This window comes from Pristis pectinata, chromosome 1 (assembly GCF_009764475.1).
Source record: "Pristis pectinata isolate sPriPec2 chromosome 1, sPriPec2.1.pri, whole genome shotgun sequence".
Classification (NCBI taxonomy): Eukaryota; Metazoa; Chordata; class Chondrichthyes; order Rhinopristiformes; family Pristidae; genus Pristis; species Pristis pectinata.
The window spans coordinates 147,975,341-147,998,331 of record NC_067405.1 but is presented as its reverse complement, the minus strand read 5'-3'; the positions used below and the strand labels follow the sequence as shown (position 1 = coordinate 147,998,331).

Below are 22,991 nucleotides of genomic sequence, written 5' to 3'. Positions count from 1 at the left end.
AGAATAAAGTGTCACAGCTACAGAGAAAGTGCAGTGCAGACAGACAATAAGGTACAATGTCATAACGAGGTAGGTACATCTTATCGTACTGGGGACCACTCAATAGTCTTATAACAGCGAGATAGCGGCTGTCGAGCCTGGTGGTACGTGCTTTCAGGCTTTTGGGAGGGGTAGAAGAGAGAATGTCCAGGGTGGGTGGGGTCTTTGATTATGCCAGCTGTGTTACCGAGGCAGTGGGAAGTGTAGACAGAGTTGGGTTGACATCTATCAGCGGAGGCAGTGCCTGATGATTCTAATCCAAGGGGAGAACAGGGTCAGCGGGCATGGGTCTCTGATGGATTCATCAACACCAGATGTAGGGTGGAGAGCTCATTCATTTCCCAGCTCCTTGGGATAAAGGATTTAAAACTGTTGTAGTCAGCAGCAACCTGCTCCTAGAACTAGAGGGCATGGGGTTAACGTGAGAGGGGAAAGCTTTAACATAGAACAGTACAGCACAGAACAGGCCCTTCGGCCCACAATGTCGTGCTGACATAGCTAATCCCTCCCACCTACAGAATGCCCATATCCCTCTATTTTCCTCTCATTCAGGTGCCCATCCAATCACCCTATCAGGCAGTGCATTCCAGGCATCCACCACTCTCTCAGTAAAAAACATACCCCTCATGTCTGTTCTGACCCTACCCCCTCTCACCTTAAATGCATGCCCTCTGGTATTGGATCGCTCAATAATGGGGGGAAAAGGAGGAACTTTAAGAGGAACTTGAGGGGCAATTTTTTTTTTACTAAGTGTGGTATCAGTGCAGAACGAGCTGCCAGAGGAAGTGGTTGAGACAGGTACAACAACAACATTGAAAAGGTACATGGATGGGAAAGGTTTGGGTGGGCCAAACGCCGGCAAATGGGGCCAGCTTGGATGGGGCATCTTGGTCGGCATGGAGGAGTTGGGCCGAAGGGCCTGTTTCCGTGCTCTCGGGAGTCTTGGAGCAAGTCCCAGCCCCATCCTCTGGACTAATGATGGGTGGCTTATTGGAACACAACACACCAGGCAACGATACAGGTAAATCCTGTTTGCTTGCAGTCTGTTACATGTCTGGCTCCGTTCCTTTATAGAATGAACAATGTAGAGGAAGCTTCACTCCCTGCTCATTCTTCCCGTCTGCAGCCTCTCTGCTTCCTTTATCAGAGGGCTGGATGTTCGTTGTGTGGGTGTGCCACCTCTTTCGAGTTTGGGAGGATGTTGACTGTGAGAGTCACCAGGCTGAGGAGGAGTTTGTGGCTCTGGGTAAGATCAGCTCAAACCCCACCTGCTGAATAGAATCAAACAGCACAGAGACAGGCCCTTTGGCCCACCCTGTCTATGCTATCCATCAAGTACCTGTCCATTCTAATCCCAGTTACCAGCACTCAGCCCTTAGCCTGGTTTGGATAGTGTGTTCCAGATCCCAATCTCCTCGCTGCCTTGGTGAAGCAGCCAGCATAATCAAAGACCCCACCCACCCCGGGGTCATTCTCTCTTCTCTCCTCTTCCATTGGGCAGAAGGTACAGGAGCCTGAGGGCACGTACCACCAGGCTCAAGGACAGTTTCTATCCCGCTGTGATAAGACTATTGAATGGTTCCCTTATACGATGAGATGGACTCTTGACCTCATAATCTACCTTGTTATGACCTTGCACCTTATTGTCTGCCTGCAATGCACTTCCTCTGTAGCTGTGACACTTTATTCTGCATTCTGTTATTGTTTTACCCTGTACTACCTCAATGCACTGTGTAATGAACTGATCTGTACGATCGGTATGCAAGACAAGTTTTTCCACTGTACCTCGGTATGTGACAATAATAAACCAATCCCAATCAAAGTTCTTCCTCAGATCCCCTCTAAACCTCTTCCTATTTACCCTAAACCTCCAGGGCAGATTTTCCATTGGCCTGGATTGGAGGACTTTATGTGGAGAGATTAGAGAGGCTGGGCTTGTTTTCCCCAGAGCGAAGGAGGCTGAGGGAGGGACCTGGTAGATGTATGTAAGGTTATGAGAGGCATTGATAGAGCAGATCATCTTTTTCTCATGCTTGGGGTATCATAACGTAGAGGGCATGGGTTTAGGTGAGAGGGGATTTGAGGGGAAAGTTTTCTTTTACAGAGAGCGATTGATATCTGGAATGTCCCACCAGAGGAGGGGGTGGAATCAGGTGCACTCACTACGTTTAAAAGGCATTTAGACGGACACTTGAACAGGCAAGGAGGTGTAGAGGGTACGGGTCAAATGGTATTGGTGTGGATGGGCAAAAGGTCGGCATGGATGTGGTGGGACAGAGCTCTGGTGATCCCACACTTGGGAACAACTGCACTCAGCTAGGACAGCGCACCTCAGGAGGGCCAGAGTGGCCTTGGAGGAGCCTGTATGTCCACAATTTCAACAGTGTGATAAAGCCACCCCTTCTGGCCTCATTATGTTGGTGTCCTGTTGGGTGTGAAGAATGAGAAGGAGATCTCGGGGGGGGGGGGGGGGGGGGGTGTTAAAGATGATTAAAGGATTAGGTAGGGTTGATGAAGAGAAAGGATTTCCACTGCTGGGGCAGAGACTCAAAGTGACCCAGGCAGATGTTGGGAATCAATTCACAAACAACAGCTGGAACTTGGAAGGTTCTCCCTCAAAAAGCTGCTGGGGATCAGCTGAGTTTCAAAATCAGTTGAGTTGGGTGATTGTATGAACTTGCACTGGGCACGGGTGGTGTGTATGTAAACAGCCATGGTCGGATCGACAGGTGGGACGGGTTGGAGGGGTTCAACCATTCCCCTCTTGGAGAAGACGTTCAGTTCAGCCAGCAGGATGCAGCATTATGTTTTCTTATGCTGCAGGAGGAGGCCTTTCATCCCATTGAATCAATGCTAGCCCATCCCATTGTTCCACATTTCCCTGTAAACTGTCCTCTCGCACATTCCCATCAACTCCCCTCGGATTCTACCCCTCACCCACACACTGGGGGCAATTTACTGACCCGCAGGAATTTGGGATGTGAGGGGAACCGGAGCACCCGGGGGAAGCCCATGTGGTCACACGGAGACCGTGCAAACTCCACACAGACAGCGCCGGAGGTCGGGATCGAACTGTGAGGCAGTGGTTCTCCCAGCTGTGCCCCGACCTCACCCTCACCCACTGCCCCCCGACCTCACCCTCACCCACTGCCCTGTAGCATTCATTAACTTCACCAAACAAGGGTCCCAGCACGGATCTCTGTGGTACACCACTCGTTACAGACTTTCAGTCAAAAAAACAACGTCTGCCTTCTGCCATCAAGCCTTTATTAGATCCTGTCTGCCAACACACCATGGATCCCTGGTGTCTTAACCTTCTGGACCAGCCTACCATGCAGGACCTTGTCAAAAGCCTTACTGAAGTCCACGTAAACCTGTCTACTACTCGGCCTTTATCAATTTTCCTTGTCACCTCCTCAAAAAACACAATCAGATTTGTGAGACGTGATCTCCCCTGGACAAAACCATGTTGACTCATCAGTCACTGCCTTTCCCAGTGACGATAAATCCTCTCTCTCAGAACCTTCAACAACTTTCCTCCCCTGATGTAGGCTCACTGCCTGCAGTTCCCTGGCTTATCCCTGCTGCCCTTTTAGGACAAGGGAAAACGTTATCCGGGAAAAAGATTTTGACTCTCTGCCTTATCTGTGCGTCTCTTATATACTTCTGTCAAAAGTGGACTAGAAACAGGTACTTGAAGGAGAATCAGTCAAGGGGGCATTTAAGGAAATTCAAGAGGTCAGGGACAACTTGTTCCAGAGGTGAAAGTGGGCTGGCGTGGACTTGGTACGGTGAGAAAGAAGCTGCTACTGTTTAGACCATAAGATATAGGAGCAGAATTGGACCATTCGGCCCATCGAATCTGCTCTGCCATTCAATCACGGTGGATTTTTTCAACCCCATTGTTTCACCTTCTCCCTGTGACCCTTAACCCCTCCCTTACCAATCAAGAACCTATCAATCTCTGCTTTAAATACATCCAATGACTTGGCCTCCACAGCCGTCTGTGGCAACGAATGCCATGGATTCACCGCCCTCTGGCTGAGGACATTCGTCTTCATTCTCAGTTCTAAAGGGACGTCCCTTTATTCTGAGCTGTGCCCCCGGATCCTGGACTCTCCCACTGATGGAAACATCCTCTCCACGTCCACCCTATCCAGGCATTTCAGTATCCGCTAGGTTTGCAATACATTGGGTGAGAAATTAAGCTCAAGTGGACTGGAGGCCGTGACCAGTGGTGTTCTCCAGGGCTCGGTGCTGGGCCCATTGCTGTTTGTTATCTATATTGATGATTTGGATGAGAATGTACAAGGCATGGTTAGTAAGTTTGCAGATGACATTAAAATAGGTGGTGTAGACAGTGCAGAACATTATCGAGAGTTACGGGGGTTCTTGATCAGCTGGGTCAGTGGGTTAAGGAATGGCAAATGCTTTTAATTCCGATAAATGCAAGATGTTGCATTTTGGGAAGTTAAACCAGGGTAGGACTGTCACAGTGAACGGTGGGGCCCTGGGAAGTGTTGTAGAACAGAGGGACCTGGGAGTACAGGTACATGGTTCCCTGAAAGTGTTGCCACAGGTAGACAGGGTGGTGAAGGCGGTGTTTGGCACACTGGCCTTCATCAGTCAGGACACTGAGTATAGAAGTTGGGATGTTATGTTGCAATTGGAGTAGTGTGTTCAGCTTTGGTCACCGTTATAGGAAAGATGCCATTAAGCTGAAAAAAAGTGTAGAAAAGATTTAAGAGGATGTTGCCAGGACTCAGGACTGAGTGAAAGGGAGAGGTTGGACAGGCTGGGACTGTAGGGGACTGAGAGGGGATGTTATAGAGGTGTATAAAATCATGAGGGGCATAGATAGGGTGAATGCGCTCAGTCTTTTCCCCAGGCTTGGGGAATCAAGAACTAGAGGGCACAGGTTTAACGTGAGAGGGGAGAGATTTAATAGGAACCCGAGGGGCAACTTTTCCCACCCAGAGGGTGGTGTGTCCATGGAGCGAGCCATCAGATGAAGTGGGTGAGGCAAATACAATAACAACACTTAAAAGACATCTGGACAGGTACATGGATGGGAAAGGTTTAGAGGGACATCTGTCAAATGGGACTACCTCAGATGGACATCTTGGTCAGCATGGACCAGTTGGGCCGAAGGGCTCTTTCTGTGCTGAGCAATTCTATGACTCCACTCCTGATGTCTGCACAGAGATAAGGGATGGCACCGTCAACCCCAAAGCTTTCTGAAAGACAAGGTGCTCAGAGGGTGAAATGAACCAAAACTGGGAGGTTTGTGTCAGACACCGACAGCTTAATGTCGCAGAGAGCTTGCAAGGGCGTAGGAAGTGCTGGAGTGAAGTTACAAAGGAAATTAGGAAGGTAAAGAGAGGGGGGTAAATACTGCCAGGTAAAAATCAAAGTCCAAAGGTTTTATCAGAAGCCAAAGAGCAGAAGGATAAAGATGCAAGAGGGGTGCCCATCTTGAACCAGAGGAGACCCGAGTGTGAGGTGTAGGATGTGGGTTTAAATCCATGAATACTTTGGACAATGTGCACAAACAAAGGGTGAATGAGTGTGAAATTCTGGATGAGACAAAGCAGCCAGCTATTAAAGGGTTTAGCATCTTTGAAAGTGGATAATTCACTCAGCCGGATGAAATGTATCCCAGGCTGTTTAACAAAGCAAGACAGGGAACTGTGGAGGTTCTGCTTACCATTTTTCAATACTCCCTGGCTACAAGAGTGGTGCCAGAAGACAGGAAAACCGATAACATTGTACCGTGGTTTCAAAAAGGAGGCAGGATAAACAAAGTAATTACTGGCTGGTTAGTTTAATTTACGTGGTGGGAAGATTATTGCAATCCATTCGAAGGGGCAGGATAAACCCTTGTGTGGGAAGGCATGGATTAACAGGGGCAGCTAGCAGGGGTTTGTTATGGTAAACTCATGTCCCACTAATCTGATTGAATTTTTTTTGAAGAGGTAACGAGGAGGGTTGATGAGGACAGAGCGTTTGATGTTGTCCGTGTGGACTTCAGCAATGTTTCTCACAAGATCCCACATGACAGGCTGATCAAAACAAGAGCTCATGGGGTCAACAATCGTCAGGAAGCAAAGGGTGATAACTTGTGGGGAATCTTGTGACTGGGAGGCAGCACCACAGGGATTCCACACAACTCAGCAGTCACCCCCTTTTACGATACACATCAATAATTTAGATTTAAACGTGGGCAGTTTAATGAAGGGGGCCGTGCGGGTGACAGTGAGTGGGGAGCTTTAGACCACAGGAAGGTATTGATGGTCTGGTCAGTCAGTGGAAAGCAGCAAATAGAATTTAACCCAGAGACGCATAAAGCAAATAATTACAGGCAGGTTAGTTTAGTTTAAGTGGTGGGAAAGTTTGGGGAGCTGGGACAGGCTGGGGAATGTACTATAAATGGGAGGATAAATTGGTAAATTGGTTTATTGTCACATGTACCGAGGTGCAGTGAAAAACTTTGTTTTGCCTGCTATCCATACAGATCATTTCATCACATCAGTGCATCGAGGCAGGACAAGGGGAAACAATAACAGAATGCAGAATAAAGTGTTACAGCTACAGAGAAAGTGCAGTGCAGGCAGACAATAAGGTGCAAGGTCATAACAATGGAGATTGTGAGGTTAAGAGTCCATCTTATTGTACTAGGGAACCATTCAATAGTCTTATAACAGTGGGATAGAAGCTGTCCTTGAGCCTGGTGGTACGTGCTTTCAGGCTGTTGTATTGACGGGAGGTGGGGTGGTGGGGGGTGCGGAAGAGAGAATGTCCAGCGTGGGTGGGGTCTTTGATTACGTTGGATGCTTTAATCGAGGCAGCGGGAAGTGTAGACAGAGTCCATGGAGGGGACACTGGTTTCTGCGATGTGCTGAGCTGTGTCCACAACTCCCTGCAGAGGAGCAGAGGGATCTTGAAGTACATGTCCACAGATGATTAGTAGTAGAGGGACAGGTTGGTAAAATGGTTAAAGAGGCTCACAAGAAACTTTTCTTTTTCAGCTGAGGCCCAGAGTGTAAGAGCAGGGAGGTTTTTCTGGAACTTTGTACCTGACTAGTGAGACCACAGCTGGATCATTGGGATAGAGTTGTGCTGACCACACTACAGCAATGGTGTGACTGCACTGCAGAGGGTGCAGAGTGGATTTATGACGATGTTCCCAGGAGTGGGAATTTGATGCAGTGAGGAAAGATTGAGGTTGTTTTCTTCAGAAGAGACAAGGCTGAGGGCGGATTTAATTGAGGTGGAGGAGATTACAAGGGGCCCAGGGAAGACCATTTCCCTTAATGGAGCAGTCCAACAAGCCCAAAGGTTTAAACTAATTAATGGATCAGAGGGGAGAGAAGGAAAGTATCCCCAGAGGGTGGTGGGGGTCTGGTACTCACTCCGAGGGTGGGAGAAGCAGAGGCCCCCCCATCACATTTAAACAGTACTGTGTATACATGAAGAGCCATGGGGCCCAGTGTGGGTTTATCTGGGTGGTTCTTTTCCAACTGGCATAGAAACTATGGGTTGAATGGCCTCCCTCTGTGCTGTTCATTGATTCTGTGATCCATTGCTTTTGAGTTACAAGGACAGGCTGGGACTGTTTTCCCTGGAGCAAAGGAGGCTGAGGGGTGACCTTATAGAGGTTTATAAAATCATGAGGGGTGTAGCTAAGGTGGGTGGTCACAATCTTTTCCCCAGGGGAGGGGAGTCTAAAACGAGGGAATAGGTTTAAGGTGAGAGGGGAAAGATTTAAAGGGGACCTGAGGGGCAAGATTTTCACACGGAGGGCAGTGGATATATGGAACAAGCTGTCAGAGGAAGTGGTGGGGGTGGGGGGGTACAATTACAATGTATAAAAGACACTTGGACAGGTTCGTGGTTAGGAAAGGTTTAGAGGGATATGGGACAAACACTGGCAAATGGGACACCTTGGTCAGCATGGACCAGTTGGACTGAAGGTGTTTCTGTGTCGTATGACTCTGTGACTGCATGATTTCAGTGATTGGTTCACTCAGGAGTGTTCCCCTCACTCAACACCTCCAAAGCAGAGCAAATCAGTGCCAGAGTTCAGTTGAGGTTGGACACCTCCTCGACGGTCAGTGACCGCTCAGCAAGGGGGCCGTGTGCTGGGACTGAACAGTGACGGTGATTTCCCCTGCAGCGAGAGCGGTGCCGGCAGCCTTGTTGTGACTGGGATCTCAGTGGCTGATAACAGTGGTGTCTTTGTGCTCTGACCTAGTTCTCGGAGCCTGTCCTTGTCCTGTTGATGATTAGTCATTGTTTACAGACTGGTGTGGGGACCAGGCTAATGGACAACAGAATTACTCTGCTGCAGCCTGAGCTCTGGGACAACACACTCAGAACACGGGCTGTAGGCAAGGCTGCCTCGACTGGCTCGGGGCGCGGAGATGTGGAAGGTCAGATGGGTGAGGTGGCAGGTTTACCTGTCAGTAATGCAACCACCACACTCACCCCTCCGCCCAATCAGATGTTCTGGGGGCACCCAAGTGGAGACCATTTGGACATTCATGAGAAACAAAGGACTGCAGATTCTGGAACGTAGGTGAAAAACACAACAATGCTGGAGGAACCACCTGCTGTTCTCCACGGATGCTGCCTGACCTCCTCCAGCATCAGCGGATTTCTCATTTGGACATTTATGGCCTGGCTGCCTTTTAGACTGAGCCGTACACCAGAGAAACAGGCCCTTCGGCCCACCATGTCTGCTTTGACTGTCATGCCTGTCTACACTAATCCCACCAGCCCGCATTAGTTCCAGATGTCCTGATGCCTCTTAAATGTCGTCACTGTTTCTGCGTCCACGTCCTCCTCTGGCAGCTTGTTCCAAATACCAACTACTCTGTGTGAAACATTTGCCCCTCAGGCCCTCCTTAAACCTCCTCCCTCTCACCTTAAGCCTGTGCCCGAGGGTGTTTTAGACACCGCTACCATGGGAAACAGCTGCCTACCCTCTCAATCATGTCACCCCTCATCCTCCTTCACTCCATGGAAAACAGGCTCAGCCGATCCAATCCCAGTGACATCCTGGTGAACCTTCTGTGCCCCCTCCAGCGTAAGCACATCCTCCGTGCGGCACAAGCAACATTTTGACCAGCTGTAACGTGACCATAGAACAATACAGGCCCTTCGGCCCACCATGTTGTGCCGACCTTCAAACCACACCTAAAACTATCTAACCCCTTCCTCCCACATACCCCTCGATCTTAAATTCCTCCATATGCTTATCTAACAATCTCTTGAATTTGACCAATGTATCAGCCTCCACCACCACCCCAGGCAGCGCATTCCATGCCCCAACCACCCTCTGGGTGAAAAACCTTCCTCTGATACCTCCCTTGAACTTCCCACCCATTACTTTAAAGCCATGCCCTCTTGTATTGAGCATTGGTGCCCTGGGAAAGAGGCGCTGGCTGTCCACTATCTATTCCTCTTAATATTTTGTACACCTCTATCATGTCTCCTCTCATCCTCCTTCTCTCCAATGAGAGAAGCTCTAAATCTCTATAATCCATACTCTCTAATCCAGGCAGCATCCTGGTAAATCTCCTTTCCAACGCTTCCACATCCTTCCTATAATGAGGCGACCAGAACTGAACACAGTACTCCGTGTGGTCAAACCAGAGTTTCGCAAAGCTGCATCATTACTTCGCAGCTCTTAAACTTGATCCCACGACTTATGAAAGCCAACATCCCATAAACTTTCTTAACTACCCTATCCACCTGTGTGGCAACTTTGTGATCTGTGGATGTGAACCCCCAGATCCCTCTGCTCCTCCACACTGCCCAGAATCCTGCTGTTAACCTTGTACTCTGCCTTGGAGTTTGTCCTTCCAAAGTGTACCACCTCACACTTCTCCGAATTGAACTCCATCTGCCACTTGTCAGCCCAGCTCTGCATCCTATCAATATCCCTCTGCAAGCTTCGACAGCCCTCCACACTATCCACAACACCACCGATCTTTGTGTCATCAAACTTGCTAACCCACCCTTCCACCCCCTCATCTAAGTCATTAATAAATATCACAAAAAGTAGAGGTCCCAGGACCGATCCCTGTGGGACACCACTAGTCACAGCCCTTCAATCTGAATGCACTCCCTCCACCACAACCCTCTGCTTTCTACAGGCAAGCCAATTCTGAATCCACACGGCCAAGCCTCCCTGGATCCCTTGGCCTCTGACCTTCTGAAGAAGCCTACCATGCAGAACCTTGTCAAACACCTTACTAAAATCCATGTAGACCACATCCACTGCACTACCCTCATCAATCTTCCTGGTTACCTCCTCAAAGAACCCTATCAGGCTTGTGAGGCAAGATCTTCCCTTCACAAAGCCATGCTGGCTGTACCCAATTAGTCCATGATTCTCTAAATGCTCATAGATCCTATCTCTTAGAATCCTTTCTAACAGCTTGCCCTCCACAGATGTAAGGCTCACTGGTCTGTAATTCCCTGGACTATCCCTACCACCTTTTTTGAATAAGGGGACAACATTCGCCACCCTCCAATCCTCCGGTACCATCCCCGTGGACAACGAGGACTCAAAGATCCTAACCAACGGTTCAGCAATCTCCTCCCTCGCCTCATGAAGCAGCCTGGGGAATATTCCATCAGGACCCAGGGGCTTATCTGTCCTAATATTTTCTAACAGCTCCAACACATCCTCTCTTGATATCTACATACTCTAGAACATTACCCTTACCAACACTGTCCTCAGCATCATCAAGACCCCTCTCCCTGGTGAATACTGAAGAGAAGTATTCATTGAGAACCTCACCCACTTCCACAGCTTCCAGGCACATCCTCTCACCTTTGTCTTTAATCAGACCTACCTTTACTCTAGCCGTCCTTCTGCTCTTCACGTACGACTAAAAAGCCTTGGGATTCTCCTTAACCCTACTCACCAAAGCCTTTTCATGTCCCCTTCTGACTCTCCTCAGCCCCTTCTTAAGTTCCTTCCTTGCTACTCTTTATTCCTCATGAGCCCTGTCTGATCCTTGCTGCTTACACCTTATGTATGCTGCCTTCTTCCTAACTAGTTGTTCCACCTCTCTTGTCACCCATGGTTCCTTCACCCTGCAATTCCTTCTCGGCTTCACTGGGACAAATTTATCCCTAACGTCCTGCAAGGGATCCCTGAACATCGACCACATCTCCATAGTACATTTCCCTTCAAAAATGTCATCCCAATTTACACTCTCAAGTTCTCGCCTTATAGCCTCATAATTCGCCTTTCCCCAATTAAATATCTTCCCGTCCTCTTTGCTCCTATCCCTGCCCATGACAATTCTAAAGGTTATGGAGCAGTGGTCGCTGCCCCCCAAATGCTCCCCCATCGATAGATCTGCCACCTGTGCCGGTTCATTACCTAAAACTAGATCTAATACGGCATTCCCTCTAGTCGGCCTGTCAACATACTGTGACAGGAATCCGTCCTGGACACACTTAACAAACTGCGCCCCGTCTAAACCTTTGGCACTAAGCAGGTGCCAATCAATATTTAGGAAGTTGAAGTCTCCCACGAAAATAACCCTGTTATTTTTGCATCTTTCCAAAATCTGCCTCCCAATCTGCTCCTCAGTATCCCTGCTGCTACCAGGGGGCCTATAGAATACTCCCAGTAGAGTAACTGCCCCTTTCTTGTTCCTAACTTCCACCCATATTGACTCTAGAGAGGATCCTTCTACATTATCTACCCTTTCTGCTGCTGTAACAGTGTCCCTGACCAGTATCGCCGCCCCTCCTCCTCTTCTCCCCCCCCCCATCCCTTCTAAAACATTGAATACCAGGAATATTCAATATCGATTCCTGCCCCGATGTCAGCCATGTCTCTGTAATAGCCACAATATCGTAGTCCCATGTACTTATCCAAGCTCTCAGTTCTTCTCCCTTATTCCTGATGCTTCTCTCATTTAAGTAAATGCACTTTAGCCCATCCACCTTACTACTTTTATAGCCTGTACTCTGCTTCCCCTTCCTCAAAGCCTCTCTACCTGTCAGATCTGACTTTTCCCCATCTCCTTCCTTTGACCTGCTCCTCCTGTTCCCTTCCCCCTCGCAATCTAGTTTAAACCTTCCTGAACCACCCTAGCAAACCTGGCCGCAAGGATATTGGCCCCCGAGATTCGGGTGTAACCCGTCTTCTCTGTACAGGTCCTACTTTCCCCAGAAGGGATCCCAATGATCCAAAAATCTAAAACCCTCCCTCCTGCACCAAGTTCTCAGCCACGCATTTATTTGCCATCTCCTCCTATTCCTCCCTTCACTATCGCGTGGCACTGGCAGCAATCCCGAGATCGCTACCCTTGAGGTCCTGTCCTTCAGCCTTCTGCCTAGCTCGCTAAACTCACTTTTCAGGGCCTCATCCCTCTTCCTACCTATGTCGTTGGTACCAACGTGAACCTTGACTTCTGGCTGTTCTCCCTCCCGCTCTAGAATCCTGTGGACCCGATCAGTGACATCCCGGACCCTGGCACCTGGGAGGCAACATACCATCTGGGATTCATGCTCACTGCCACAGAACCTCCTGCTTCCCTGGCTATTGAGTCCCCTATCACTACTGCCTTCCTCTTCTCCTCCCTTCCCTTCTGAGCAGCAGGACTGGTCCTAGTGCCATAAACCTGGCTACTGCTGCTAGGCCCCGGCAGGTCATCCCCCTCAACAGCCTCCAAAGCAGAAAACCTGTTACTGAGGGGAACAGCCTCCGGGCTCCTCTGCACTATCTGCCTGTTCGTTTTCTTTTTCCTTTTCCCTCCCCTGATAGTCACCATTCTATCTACTTCCTAGACCCCAGAAGTACCTGCTCTAAGGGGGGTGACCGTCTCCTTATGTACAGTATCTACATAACTCCCTCCCTCCCTGATGCTGCGCAGTGTTTGAAGCTGCAACTCCAGCTCATCGATTGTGAGCCGAAGTTCCTCCAGCCTCAAGCACTTACTGCAGATGTGGCCATCGTGGACCACAGCAAGGTCCACGAGCTCCCACATCAAGCAGCTGCAGCACACCACCATGTCCTCCATCTGAACTAATTCTTTCCTTACCTAGTCTTATCTGTTATAGATTTAAGGATAATAGGTAAACTTTACCTACCAGCTACCCACTTGCCTTGCCCCTTGAGCCAAAGCCAAAAACACTCTGCTCCCACTCACTCTGCTGACGTCCAACTCCTGTACTCATTGCCCTGACCGATGGAGGCCAGTGTGCCAAACGCCTTCGTCACTGCCTGTCTACCTGTGTTGCCACTTTCAGGGAACTGTGTACCCCAGGTGTCTGTTCTACAACACTCCCCAGAGCCCTGCCATTCACTGTGTATGCCCAATGCAGTTTAACTTCACAAAATACGTCACTTCACCGTCGTCCAACTTAAAGTCCATCTGCCATTCCCTTCCCCCCTTCCCCCATTGATCTAGATCCTATTGTAACCTGAGAACCTCCTTCACCCTCCTCTACACTGCCAACATTGGTGTCAGCCGCAAACCTACTAACCATCTTAACAACATTGTCACCCAAGTTGTTAATATGGATGACAAGCAACAATCCAGCACCGATCCCCACGGCACACCACTGGTCACAGGCCTCCAGTCTGAATAACAGTCCTTCACTACCACCCTCTGAACACAAAATTGGCTTGGTAGAAGGGGACAATTAGCTAATTACCCTGGATCCCATGCAATCTAACCTCCCAGACGAGACCTCGTCAAAGGCCTCGCAAAAGTCCACGTAGACGATATTCACCGCCCTGCCCTCAGTCCTCTTGGCCACCTCTTCGGAAAACTCAATTCATGAGACCTGATCTCCCACACATCAAGCTCTGCTGATGATCCCTAATCAGTCCCTGCATTTCCAAATGCAAATAAATCCTGTCCCTCAGAATCCCCTTCAGTAACTTCCCCACCTCTGATGTTAGGCTCACCAGCCTGTAGTTCCCTGGCTTGACCTTGCAGCCCTTCTTAAATAAAGGCACAACATTAACCACCCTCCATTCTTCCAGTACCTCACTGGCACCTAACGAAGATACAAGTGCCCCAATCTCCTCCCTTGGTTCCCATAATATCCGAGGATACACCTGGTCGGGCCCCAGGGATTTATCCATCTTCATGCTTTAAGACCTCCAACAACCTTGTAATGTTAATGTGCTCCAGGACATCACTTCCCTCCCCAGAACTCACCAGCTGCCATGTCCCTCTCCATGGTAAATACAGACGAGAAGGATTCATTTCAGACCTCGCCCATCTCCTGTGGCTCCACACATGGCCGACCACACTGATCCTTCAGGGGACCTACTCTCTCCCTAGTTACTCTTTTGCTCTTAAGATATTTATAGAATCTTTTAGGATTTTCCATAACCTTGGGATATCTCATGACCCTTTTTGCCCTCCTAGTTTCCTCCTCCATCCATTATGGTCCTCACAGGGAGGGTTCCAGATCTCCACCCCCTGTTAGAGAGTGTGCTGTGCAGAGGAAACAGCTGTGAAGCCTTGCACAGTTGAATGTCCCACTGCCAGTAGGATCTTCTCTAAATGTAGAGGGATACAACAGAGGCACGTTCTTCAGCCCACTGATTCTGTGCTGACCCATTTCACACTGATCCTACATTAATCCCATTCTCCCCACATTCCCGTCAACTCCCCCCAGATTCTACCCCTCATCCACACATTAGGGGCAATTTACAGCAGGCAATTAACCTACCAATCCCCACATCTTTAGGGATGTGGGAGGAAACTGGAGCACCACAGGGTCACACGGAGAACGTGCAAATTCCACAGAGACAGTACCTGAAGTCAGGATCACACCTGGGTCTCTGGAGTTGTGAGGCAGCAACACTACCCGCTGTGCTGCCTGTAGCAGTTTTATACACCATTCTGAAATTGGTTTATTATTGTCACATGTACTGAGGTACAGTGAAAAACTTTGTTCTGCATGCCACCCATACAGATCGATTCATTATTTGTATGGATGCATTGAGAGACTACAAGGGAAAACAATAACAGAATTCAGAATAAAGTGTTACAGTTACAGAGAAAGTGCAGTGCAGGCAGACGATAAGGTGCAAGGTCATAACAAGGTAGATTGTGAGGTCAAGAGTCCATCTTATTATACTAGGCAACCATTCAATAGTCTTATAACAGTGGGATAGAAGCTGTCCCTGAACCTGGTGGTATGTGCTTTCAGGCTTTTGAATCTTCTGCCTGATGGGTGGGGTGGAGGTTGTGTGGGGTTGGGAGGAAGAAGAGAATGTCCCAGGTGGGTGGGGTCTTTGATTATGTTGGCTGCTTTAACTGAGGCAGCGAGAGGTAAAGACAGAGTCCATGGAGGGGAGGCTGGTGTCCGTGATGTGCTGAGCTGTGTCCACAACTCTGCAGTTTCTTGTGGTCCCGGGCAGAGCAGTTGCTGTACCAAGCCATGATACATCCAGATAGGATGCTTTCTACAGTGTATTGATAAAAATTGGTGAAGGTTGACAGGAACATGCTGAATTTCTTTAGGCTCCTGAGGAAGTAGAGACACTGGTGAGGTTCTCTTTTGGCTGTGGCATCTCCATAGCTATGAATGTAATTATTTCTAACCAAATACAGGACTACTGTACACCAGGGGCCAAACATCCACCGTCTCACTGCCACTGATTAACCTCCTGTCCTCACTGACCTTTACACCCCCTATAACTTGCCTTTTTCCCCAACCCACACTGCCCATACATAAAGGAAGCAGGAATGGTGTCTCAGTCACTCACCAGCTTTGCCATTGAATGAGACTTTGGATGATCTCATTGTAAACCTAGCCCTGCATTCCTGACAACACCCATAACCTTTCACTCATTAAGAATCTACTACCTTTCCCCTAAATACTTAGAGGCTTTTCTCCACCCTCAGAAGAGAAGTTTGTGTACTCTCCACATCCATCCTCTCAGGATCTTACTGCTTCCAATTGAATTCCTCCCAATTCCAGCTATTTTCCAATCTGAGGGAATTTTCACTATATCCAGTGGAATTTTGGAAAATTAAAACCAACACATGGACCAGAAGTGGCTGGGAGAGGTCAATCAGGACCCGAGGATGAGTCAGCCCACAATTTGCTCAGTACCAGTCTTGTTAACAGTAATTTTCTAGAGTAAATCCTGCTCTTCCAATTCATGATTTACAGTTCATTCTAATTGTTTTACTTGGAGTGACTGATGCAGGATGCCTGTTTAATTCACCTGCTGTTTCATTGTTTCCCATTGTGAATTCCCGAGACTTGGACCAAAGGTCACTGTCTTTCCTTTTAGGAATCAGAAACTTTAGAGTCACAGAGACACAGCACAGGAGCAGGCCCTTCAGCCCACCATGTTGTGCCAAACTAAAGACACCTAATTAGACCAATCCCTTCTGCCTGCACATGGTCCATCTCCCTCCATTCTCTGCACATCCATGTGCCCATCCAAGAGCCTCTTAAACACCTCTATCGTATCTGCTTTCAACACCACCCCTAGCAGTGTGTTCCAGGCACCCATCATAAAATACTTGCCCTGCACATCTCCATTAAACATATCCCCTCTCACCTTAAAGTTATGCCCTCCAGTATTAGGCATTTTGGCCCTAGAAAAGATACCAGCTGTCTACTATCGACACCACTCGATTTTATGAGCTTCTATCAGGTCTCCCCTCAGCCTCCGACGCTCCAGAGAAAACAACCCAAGTTTGTCCAACCTCTCCTTATAGCTTATGCCCTCTAATCCAGGCAGCATCCTGGTGAACCTCTTCTGCACCCTCTGCAAAGCCTCCACATCCTTCCTGTAACAGGGTGACCAGAACCGAAGGCAATACTCCAGATGGAGCCCAACCAGAGTTTTACTTCATTAGGACTTTGGGGAGATTTGGTACGTCAAAAAAGGCTCTTACAAGTTTCTACAGATGTACAGTGGAGAGCGTTCTGAAGACCCACACTCAACAATTCAGGAACAGCTTCTTCCCCTCCACCATCAGATTTCTGAACAGTCCATGAACACTGCCTTGTTATTCCTTCTTGTTGCACTATTTATACAACCTGGAATTTGTTGATTTGCAGCAGCAGTACAGTGCAAGGACAATCTATAAATTACAAAAGTTGTTTATGTCTTGCACTGTACTGCTGCAGCAAAACAACACATTTCACATCACGTCAGTGATATGAAACCTGGCTCTGATTCCAAGGCTAACGCCCAGTGCCTCATGCTAATGACTGGCACATGACCCTCAACTAGAGATTACTACCCTTGAGGTCCTGCTTTTCAGCTTCCTACCTCCCTATATTCCCTCTTCAGGACCTCATCTCTTTTCCTACCCATGTCATTGGTACCAATATGTACCATAACTCCTAGCTGTTCACCCTCCTCAGAATGCTGTAGACCTGATCCGAGACATCCCTGACCCTGGCACCAGGGAGGCAACACACCACCCAGGAGCCTCTTTCACAGCCACAGAATCTCCTATCTGCCCCTTTACTATGGGATCCCCTATCATTACCACTTCTCCCCCTTTCCCTTCTGCACCACACAACCAAGCTCAGTGCGGGAGACCTGGTCACTGCAGCTTTCCCCTGGTAGGCCATCCCCCCCCCCCAACAGTACCCAAAGCAGTATACCCATTATTGAGGGGAACAGCCACAGGGGTACTCTGCACTACCTACTTATTCACCATCCTTCTCCTGACAGTCACTCAGCTACCTGCCTCCTGTAGCTTTGGAGGCAACTGCTTCCCTGTAGCTCTTGTCTATGAACTCCTCATCATCCCATAGGAGCCAAAGGTCACCCAGCTGCAGCTCTAGTTCCCTGACACAGTCTGTAAGGAGCTACAGCTGGATGCACCTCATGCAGGTGTAGTTATCAGGGAGACTGGAGGTCTCCCAGAACACCCATATCTCACAAGCTGAGCACACCACTGACCCTGGAGCCAGCCTCACCACTCTAGCTTGGCACTGAAGGGAACACCAAAGCAAGAAAGAAAGAAACTTACCTTCACCTCTTCTAGCCAAAGCCTCAGTCCCCACTCTAACCCCAATCCACTCCCACAATGGTCACCCTACTTAGCCCCACCTTTTTATTTGCTGCTGTTAATCAGCCAATCAACAGGTAACAATTTTCAAATGTGCCTCGTTTACACCCTTGCAAGGTAAAACTCACAAGCACAGACACAGAGACTTGCCTGGGGTTAGTGGGGGCAGGCAGGGGGTGGTAATACAAACACAGTATTGAATCATATTGTGATGTGCAGGGCTGTGGAATGTATTCAGCAGGTCAGCTGGTGCTAATGGAAACCAGAGCCCATAGCACAGGTGGATATCTGCCAGTTGAAATGACCTGTTCTGGTCCAGAGAGAGAAAGTGAGTTACATGAATTTGATATTGAGTCCAGAAGGCTGCAAATTGCCCTGGTGACAAGGGTGGTCTGATGTTGTAGAAGCCAAACGTCAGCTCTTCGCCACCTCCTTTGTACTCCCCTCTAGACCATGACCGTCCCACCAAACTTCAGGCCATTGTCTCTCACACTGTCTCCATCTGGAGATCCCCCCACCACACTTTCCTTTCCCTGCCTCCTGCCCAATGTCCACAGGCAGCTTCGTTTGGGCAGACCCTTTGTTTCAGCCTTCTGCCCTACTCCTTATATTGTGATTATTCATAGAGAGTTGCTTAACTATTTGTAGGTGAAACTTAGGCAGGGCCACTGGGAAGAAGCAGGGGTTGTCAATACTTGGTTCATGCTTTTGAGGCCGATAGAATGAATCCTTCTCCTACAACATGCTGGTCAGTCAGAGACTTTTTCCCAGGGCGACAATGGCTAACACGAGGGGACATAACTTTAAGGTGATTGGAGGAAGGTGTAAGGGGGATGTCAGGGGTAAGTTTTTTTACACAGAGAGTGGTGGGTGTGTGGAACGCATTGCCAGCAGAGGTTGTGGAGGCAGATACATTAGGGGCATTTAGGAGGCTCTTAGATAGACACATGAATGATAGAAAAATGGAGGGCTATGTGGGAGGGAAGGGTTAGATAGATCTTAGAGCAGGATAAAATGTCGGGACAACATTGTGGGCCGAAGGGCCTATGCTGTGGTGTTCTATGTTCTATGCCCAGGTGGAAAATGAGGGGTTGTTTCTCAAACTGGTGTTGGCCCTTGGTGTAACAGTGCAGGAGGCCACAGACCGATAGGTCGGAGTGGGAGTGGGATGGGGGATTCAAGTGGCAGCGACGGGAAGTTCAGGATCACCCCTGTGGACTGAACGTGGCAACTCTGCAAAGTGATCACCCAATCTGCGTTTGGGTTCTCCACTGTGGAGGAGACCACAGTGTGACTGCTGAACGCAGTTCACTGGATTGGAAGAAGTGCAAGTGAATCCCCGCCTCACCTGGAAAGTGTTTGGGGCCCCAGATGGCGGGAGGGGAAGAGGTGTTGCAAGGGAGTGCAGTGTGGATTCACCAGACTGGTCCCAGGGATGGCAGGCTCGTGTATGGGGAGAGATTGAGCGGACCAGGACTGTATTCTCTCGAGGTTAGAAGAATGGGAGAGAGCTCATCGAAGCTTACAACATTATGAAAAGGCTCGACAGCTTGGATGCAGGGAGGATGTTTTCCCCAGCTGAAGACTCTAGAACCAGGGATCAAAGCAGCTCATGGATGCCTAGTTTTGGGCTGACAGTTCTGTTCTGAGAACACTTGGGGGGCAAAGGGTGTGGGACCAGACGGGGTCCCAGCTGTGGTACTGAGGAGCAGTGCTCCAGGACGAGGTGCATCTGGCCAAGCCGGTCGAGTCCAGTTTTTTTAAATTCCAAAAATAAACGTTATTCAGAATAAAATATACATACAAAGAGGAAAATGCTGTGTAAAAATGTTTACGTACGTAATGTCATTTGGTCAATACATTCTGTAGTGTTAACACTCTTTTTAAACTGTATCACCGTGGCCAGACAGTTACAACAGTAGCATGTACCCCACAATGGGGAAAATTGCCCAGGCGTAGATAAGGTGGACGGTAACAGTCTTTTCCCCAGGGTAGGGGAGTCCAAAACTAGGGGGCATCGGCTTAGGGTGAGGGGGGAAAGATTTAAAAGGGACCTGAGGGGCAACTTTTTCACACAGAGGGTGGTGAGTGTATGGAACGAGCTGCCAGAGGAAGTGGGTGAGGCAGGTACAACAGGGTCATTTAAGAAGCACTTGAATAGGTACATGGAGGGAAATTGGGACTAGCTGGGTGGGCACCGTGGTCGGCATGGACTGGTTGGGCCGAAGGGCCTGTATCCGTGCTGTATTGCTCGATGACTCTATGTGCTGTTAACAAAAAGCAGGACAAATCCAATCTGGCTAATGACAATCGTCGATCAGGTGATGGGAGCTGTCAACAATAGTACCATCACAGGACTTTCTCAGTAATAACCTGTCACCGATGCCCAGTCTGGGTTTCACCAGGACCACTCGGCCCCAGACCCCAGCACAGCCTCTGTCCAAACGTGGACCAAAGGGTGACTGCCCTCGCATCCAGGCAGCATCTGATTGAGTGTGGCATCAAGGAAACCTGGTAAACCTGAACTCAACAGGAAAACACTCCAGTGGCTGGAGTCAGACCTCACACGGAGGAAGGTGGGTGTGGGTGTTGGAGGTCAGTCACCCCAGTCCCAGGACATCACCGCAGGAGACCCCCAGGGCAGGGTCCTGGGTCCCAACACCTTCCGCTGCTTCATCAGTGACCTTCCTCCCGTCGGAAGGTCAGTTCTGGGGGGGTTCACTGATGAGTGTGGCACCAACAAACGTCAGGAAGTTTAACACCACCCAGGACAGAGCAGCCTGCTTGATCGGTACCCCACCCACCCCCCCGAAACACCCCCTCCCCCCACCACCAGCGCACAGGGGCTGCAGGGCGCTCCGTCTACAAAACGCACAGCACCTCCCAAACCCACCTCCTCTCCCACCAAAGACGGGGGCAGGGGAGCACCACCACCCGCAGGTTCCCCTCCCAGTCACCTCCCCACCCCCCCTGTCCCCCCCCCCCCCCCGACTAGGAAATATCTTGCCGCTCCTTCACCGTCACTGGGTCCAAACCCCAGAACCTCCCCACCAGCACCGTGGGAGCCCCTTCCCCAGGGCCACTGCGGTTCAAGAACATACAACAGCACAGGACAGGCCCTTCGGCCCAGTGTGTCTGTGCTGACCACGATGCTGATCTATACTAATCCAATCTGCCTGCACATGGTCTCTATCCCTCAATCCCTGCCTCTTCATGTGTCTGTCTAAATGCCTCTTAAACATCGCTATTGTATCTGTTCCTACCTCCCCTGGCAGCCTGTTCCAGGCACCCACACTCCCTGTGTAAGTAAACTTGCCCCACACATCTCCTTTAAACTTTCCCCCCCTCACGGCTGATCTCTGCCCTCTGGTGTTCGGCATTTCCACCCAGGTTAGAAGATTCTGACAGCTCTGATGGACAATAAACAACATCCTCGTCAGTGACATCCAGATCCTGAACAGAAGTCGTTAGATAAAATAATTCTTCTGTTCCGAATGGATTTTTAAAGGGAGTTTGCCAGTTCCACCAATCTTTTGTTGAAGATATTTTTAGTTTGCTGTGTTGGGTGACACACAGTGTGGTTACAGAAGTGTAACACCTCAGTCTGCAGTGTGACCTCTCACTTCAGATAACACTTCAGCTTCTAGTTGTGATGTGCAGACAGCACAGAGCACAGCAGCCTGGTTTGTCGGACATTGCTCTGCCAAGTCAGTAGTGGACAGTAGGAAGTTTCACTTCCTTTTCTTTCACATTTAAATTTTTTTTTTGGAGACGACACCGAGTGAATAAGTGTCCTGAAGTCCCGGTCCTGGTGCAGGTCTTGACTTGAAACATCGACAGTTCCCTCCCCCATCCACAGATGCTGCCCGACCCGCTGAGCTCCTCCAGCAGGTTATTTGTCACTCAGGGTTCTGGTGTTTGCCGTCTCTGTGTCTCCTGTGAATAAAGTCACTTGGGCAGAAGCGTTGGGAGAGGAGTGTTTTGTTGAAGCGGCCGGTGGAGGTCGGTATGCGGATACCATGTACGTCCGTGGAGTGACCAGCTCTCTCCGGCATCACCAAGGTAAGTCAGTACTGCCTCATCCGCTGCCCAGCACGTCGGATGTAGGGATGTGCAAACTTCCACTCCCTATCACGCAGTTAGATAAAACTTCGGTTATTGTGTGCAGGAGTGTACAGTGTGAATGTGTAGGAGTGTACAGTGTGTATAGGAGTGTACAGTGTGTGTATAGGAGTGTACTGTGTGTGTGTATAGGAGTGTACAGTGTGTGTGTGTGCAGGAGTGTACAGTGTGTGTGTGTAGGAGTGTACAATGTGTGTGTAGGAATGTACAGTGTGTGTGTGCAGGAGTGTACAGTGTGTGTGTGCAGGAGTGTACTGTGTGTGTACAGGAGTGTACAGTGTGTGTGTGTAGGAGTGTACAGTGTGTGTGGCTGTGCTGAGGTGTGGGTGTGGCGTGGTTTGTGTTTGGGTGTGTCAGGATGTGTATGTGTGTGTGTGTTTGTTGGGGCTCCGTATGTTTGCATTGGGTGTGTGTATGTGAATTCATATGTGTGTGTGTACGTGTGACTGTCGGGGGCTTTGGGTGTGAGAGAGGGAGGGGGTACCATGTGTGTGACTGAGAGTTTGTGTATGTGAGTGTGAGAGAGAGAGAGAGAGAGGGACAGTGTGAGTGGGAGTTTGTGTGTGTGTGTGTGTCTGTGTGTTTGTGTGTGCGTGTGAGGTACTGCCAGTGACCCGGGTTCAATTCCAGCCGCTGTCTGTAAGGAGTTTGTACGTTCTCCCCGTGTCTGCGTGGGTTTCCTCCGGGTGCTCCGGTTTCCTCCCACATTCTAAAGACGTACAGGTTAGGAAGTTGTGGACATGCTACGTTGGTGCTGGAAGCGTGGCGACACTTGCAGGCTGCCCCCAG

General features: G+C 49.3%; 1 protein-coding gene across 1 annotated transcript in view; it reads left to right on the top strand.

Moving 5' to 3' along the window:
- The window catches only part of LOC127572882 (nesprin-2-like), a 139,628-nt gene that overhangs the window by 8,074 nt on the left and 108,563 nt on the right, over positions 1-22,991 (top strand). The gene's annotated exons all lie outside the window — the stretch shown is intronic.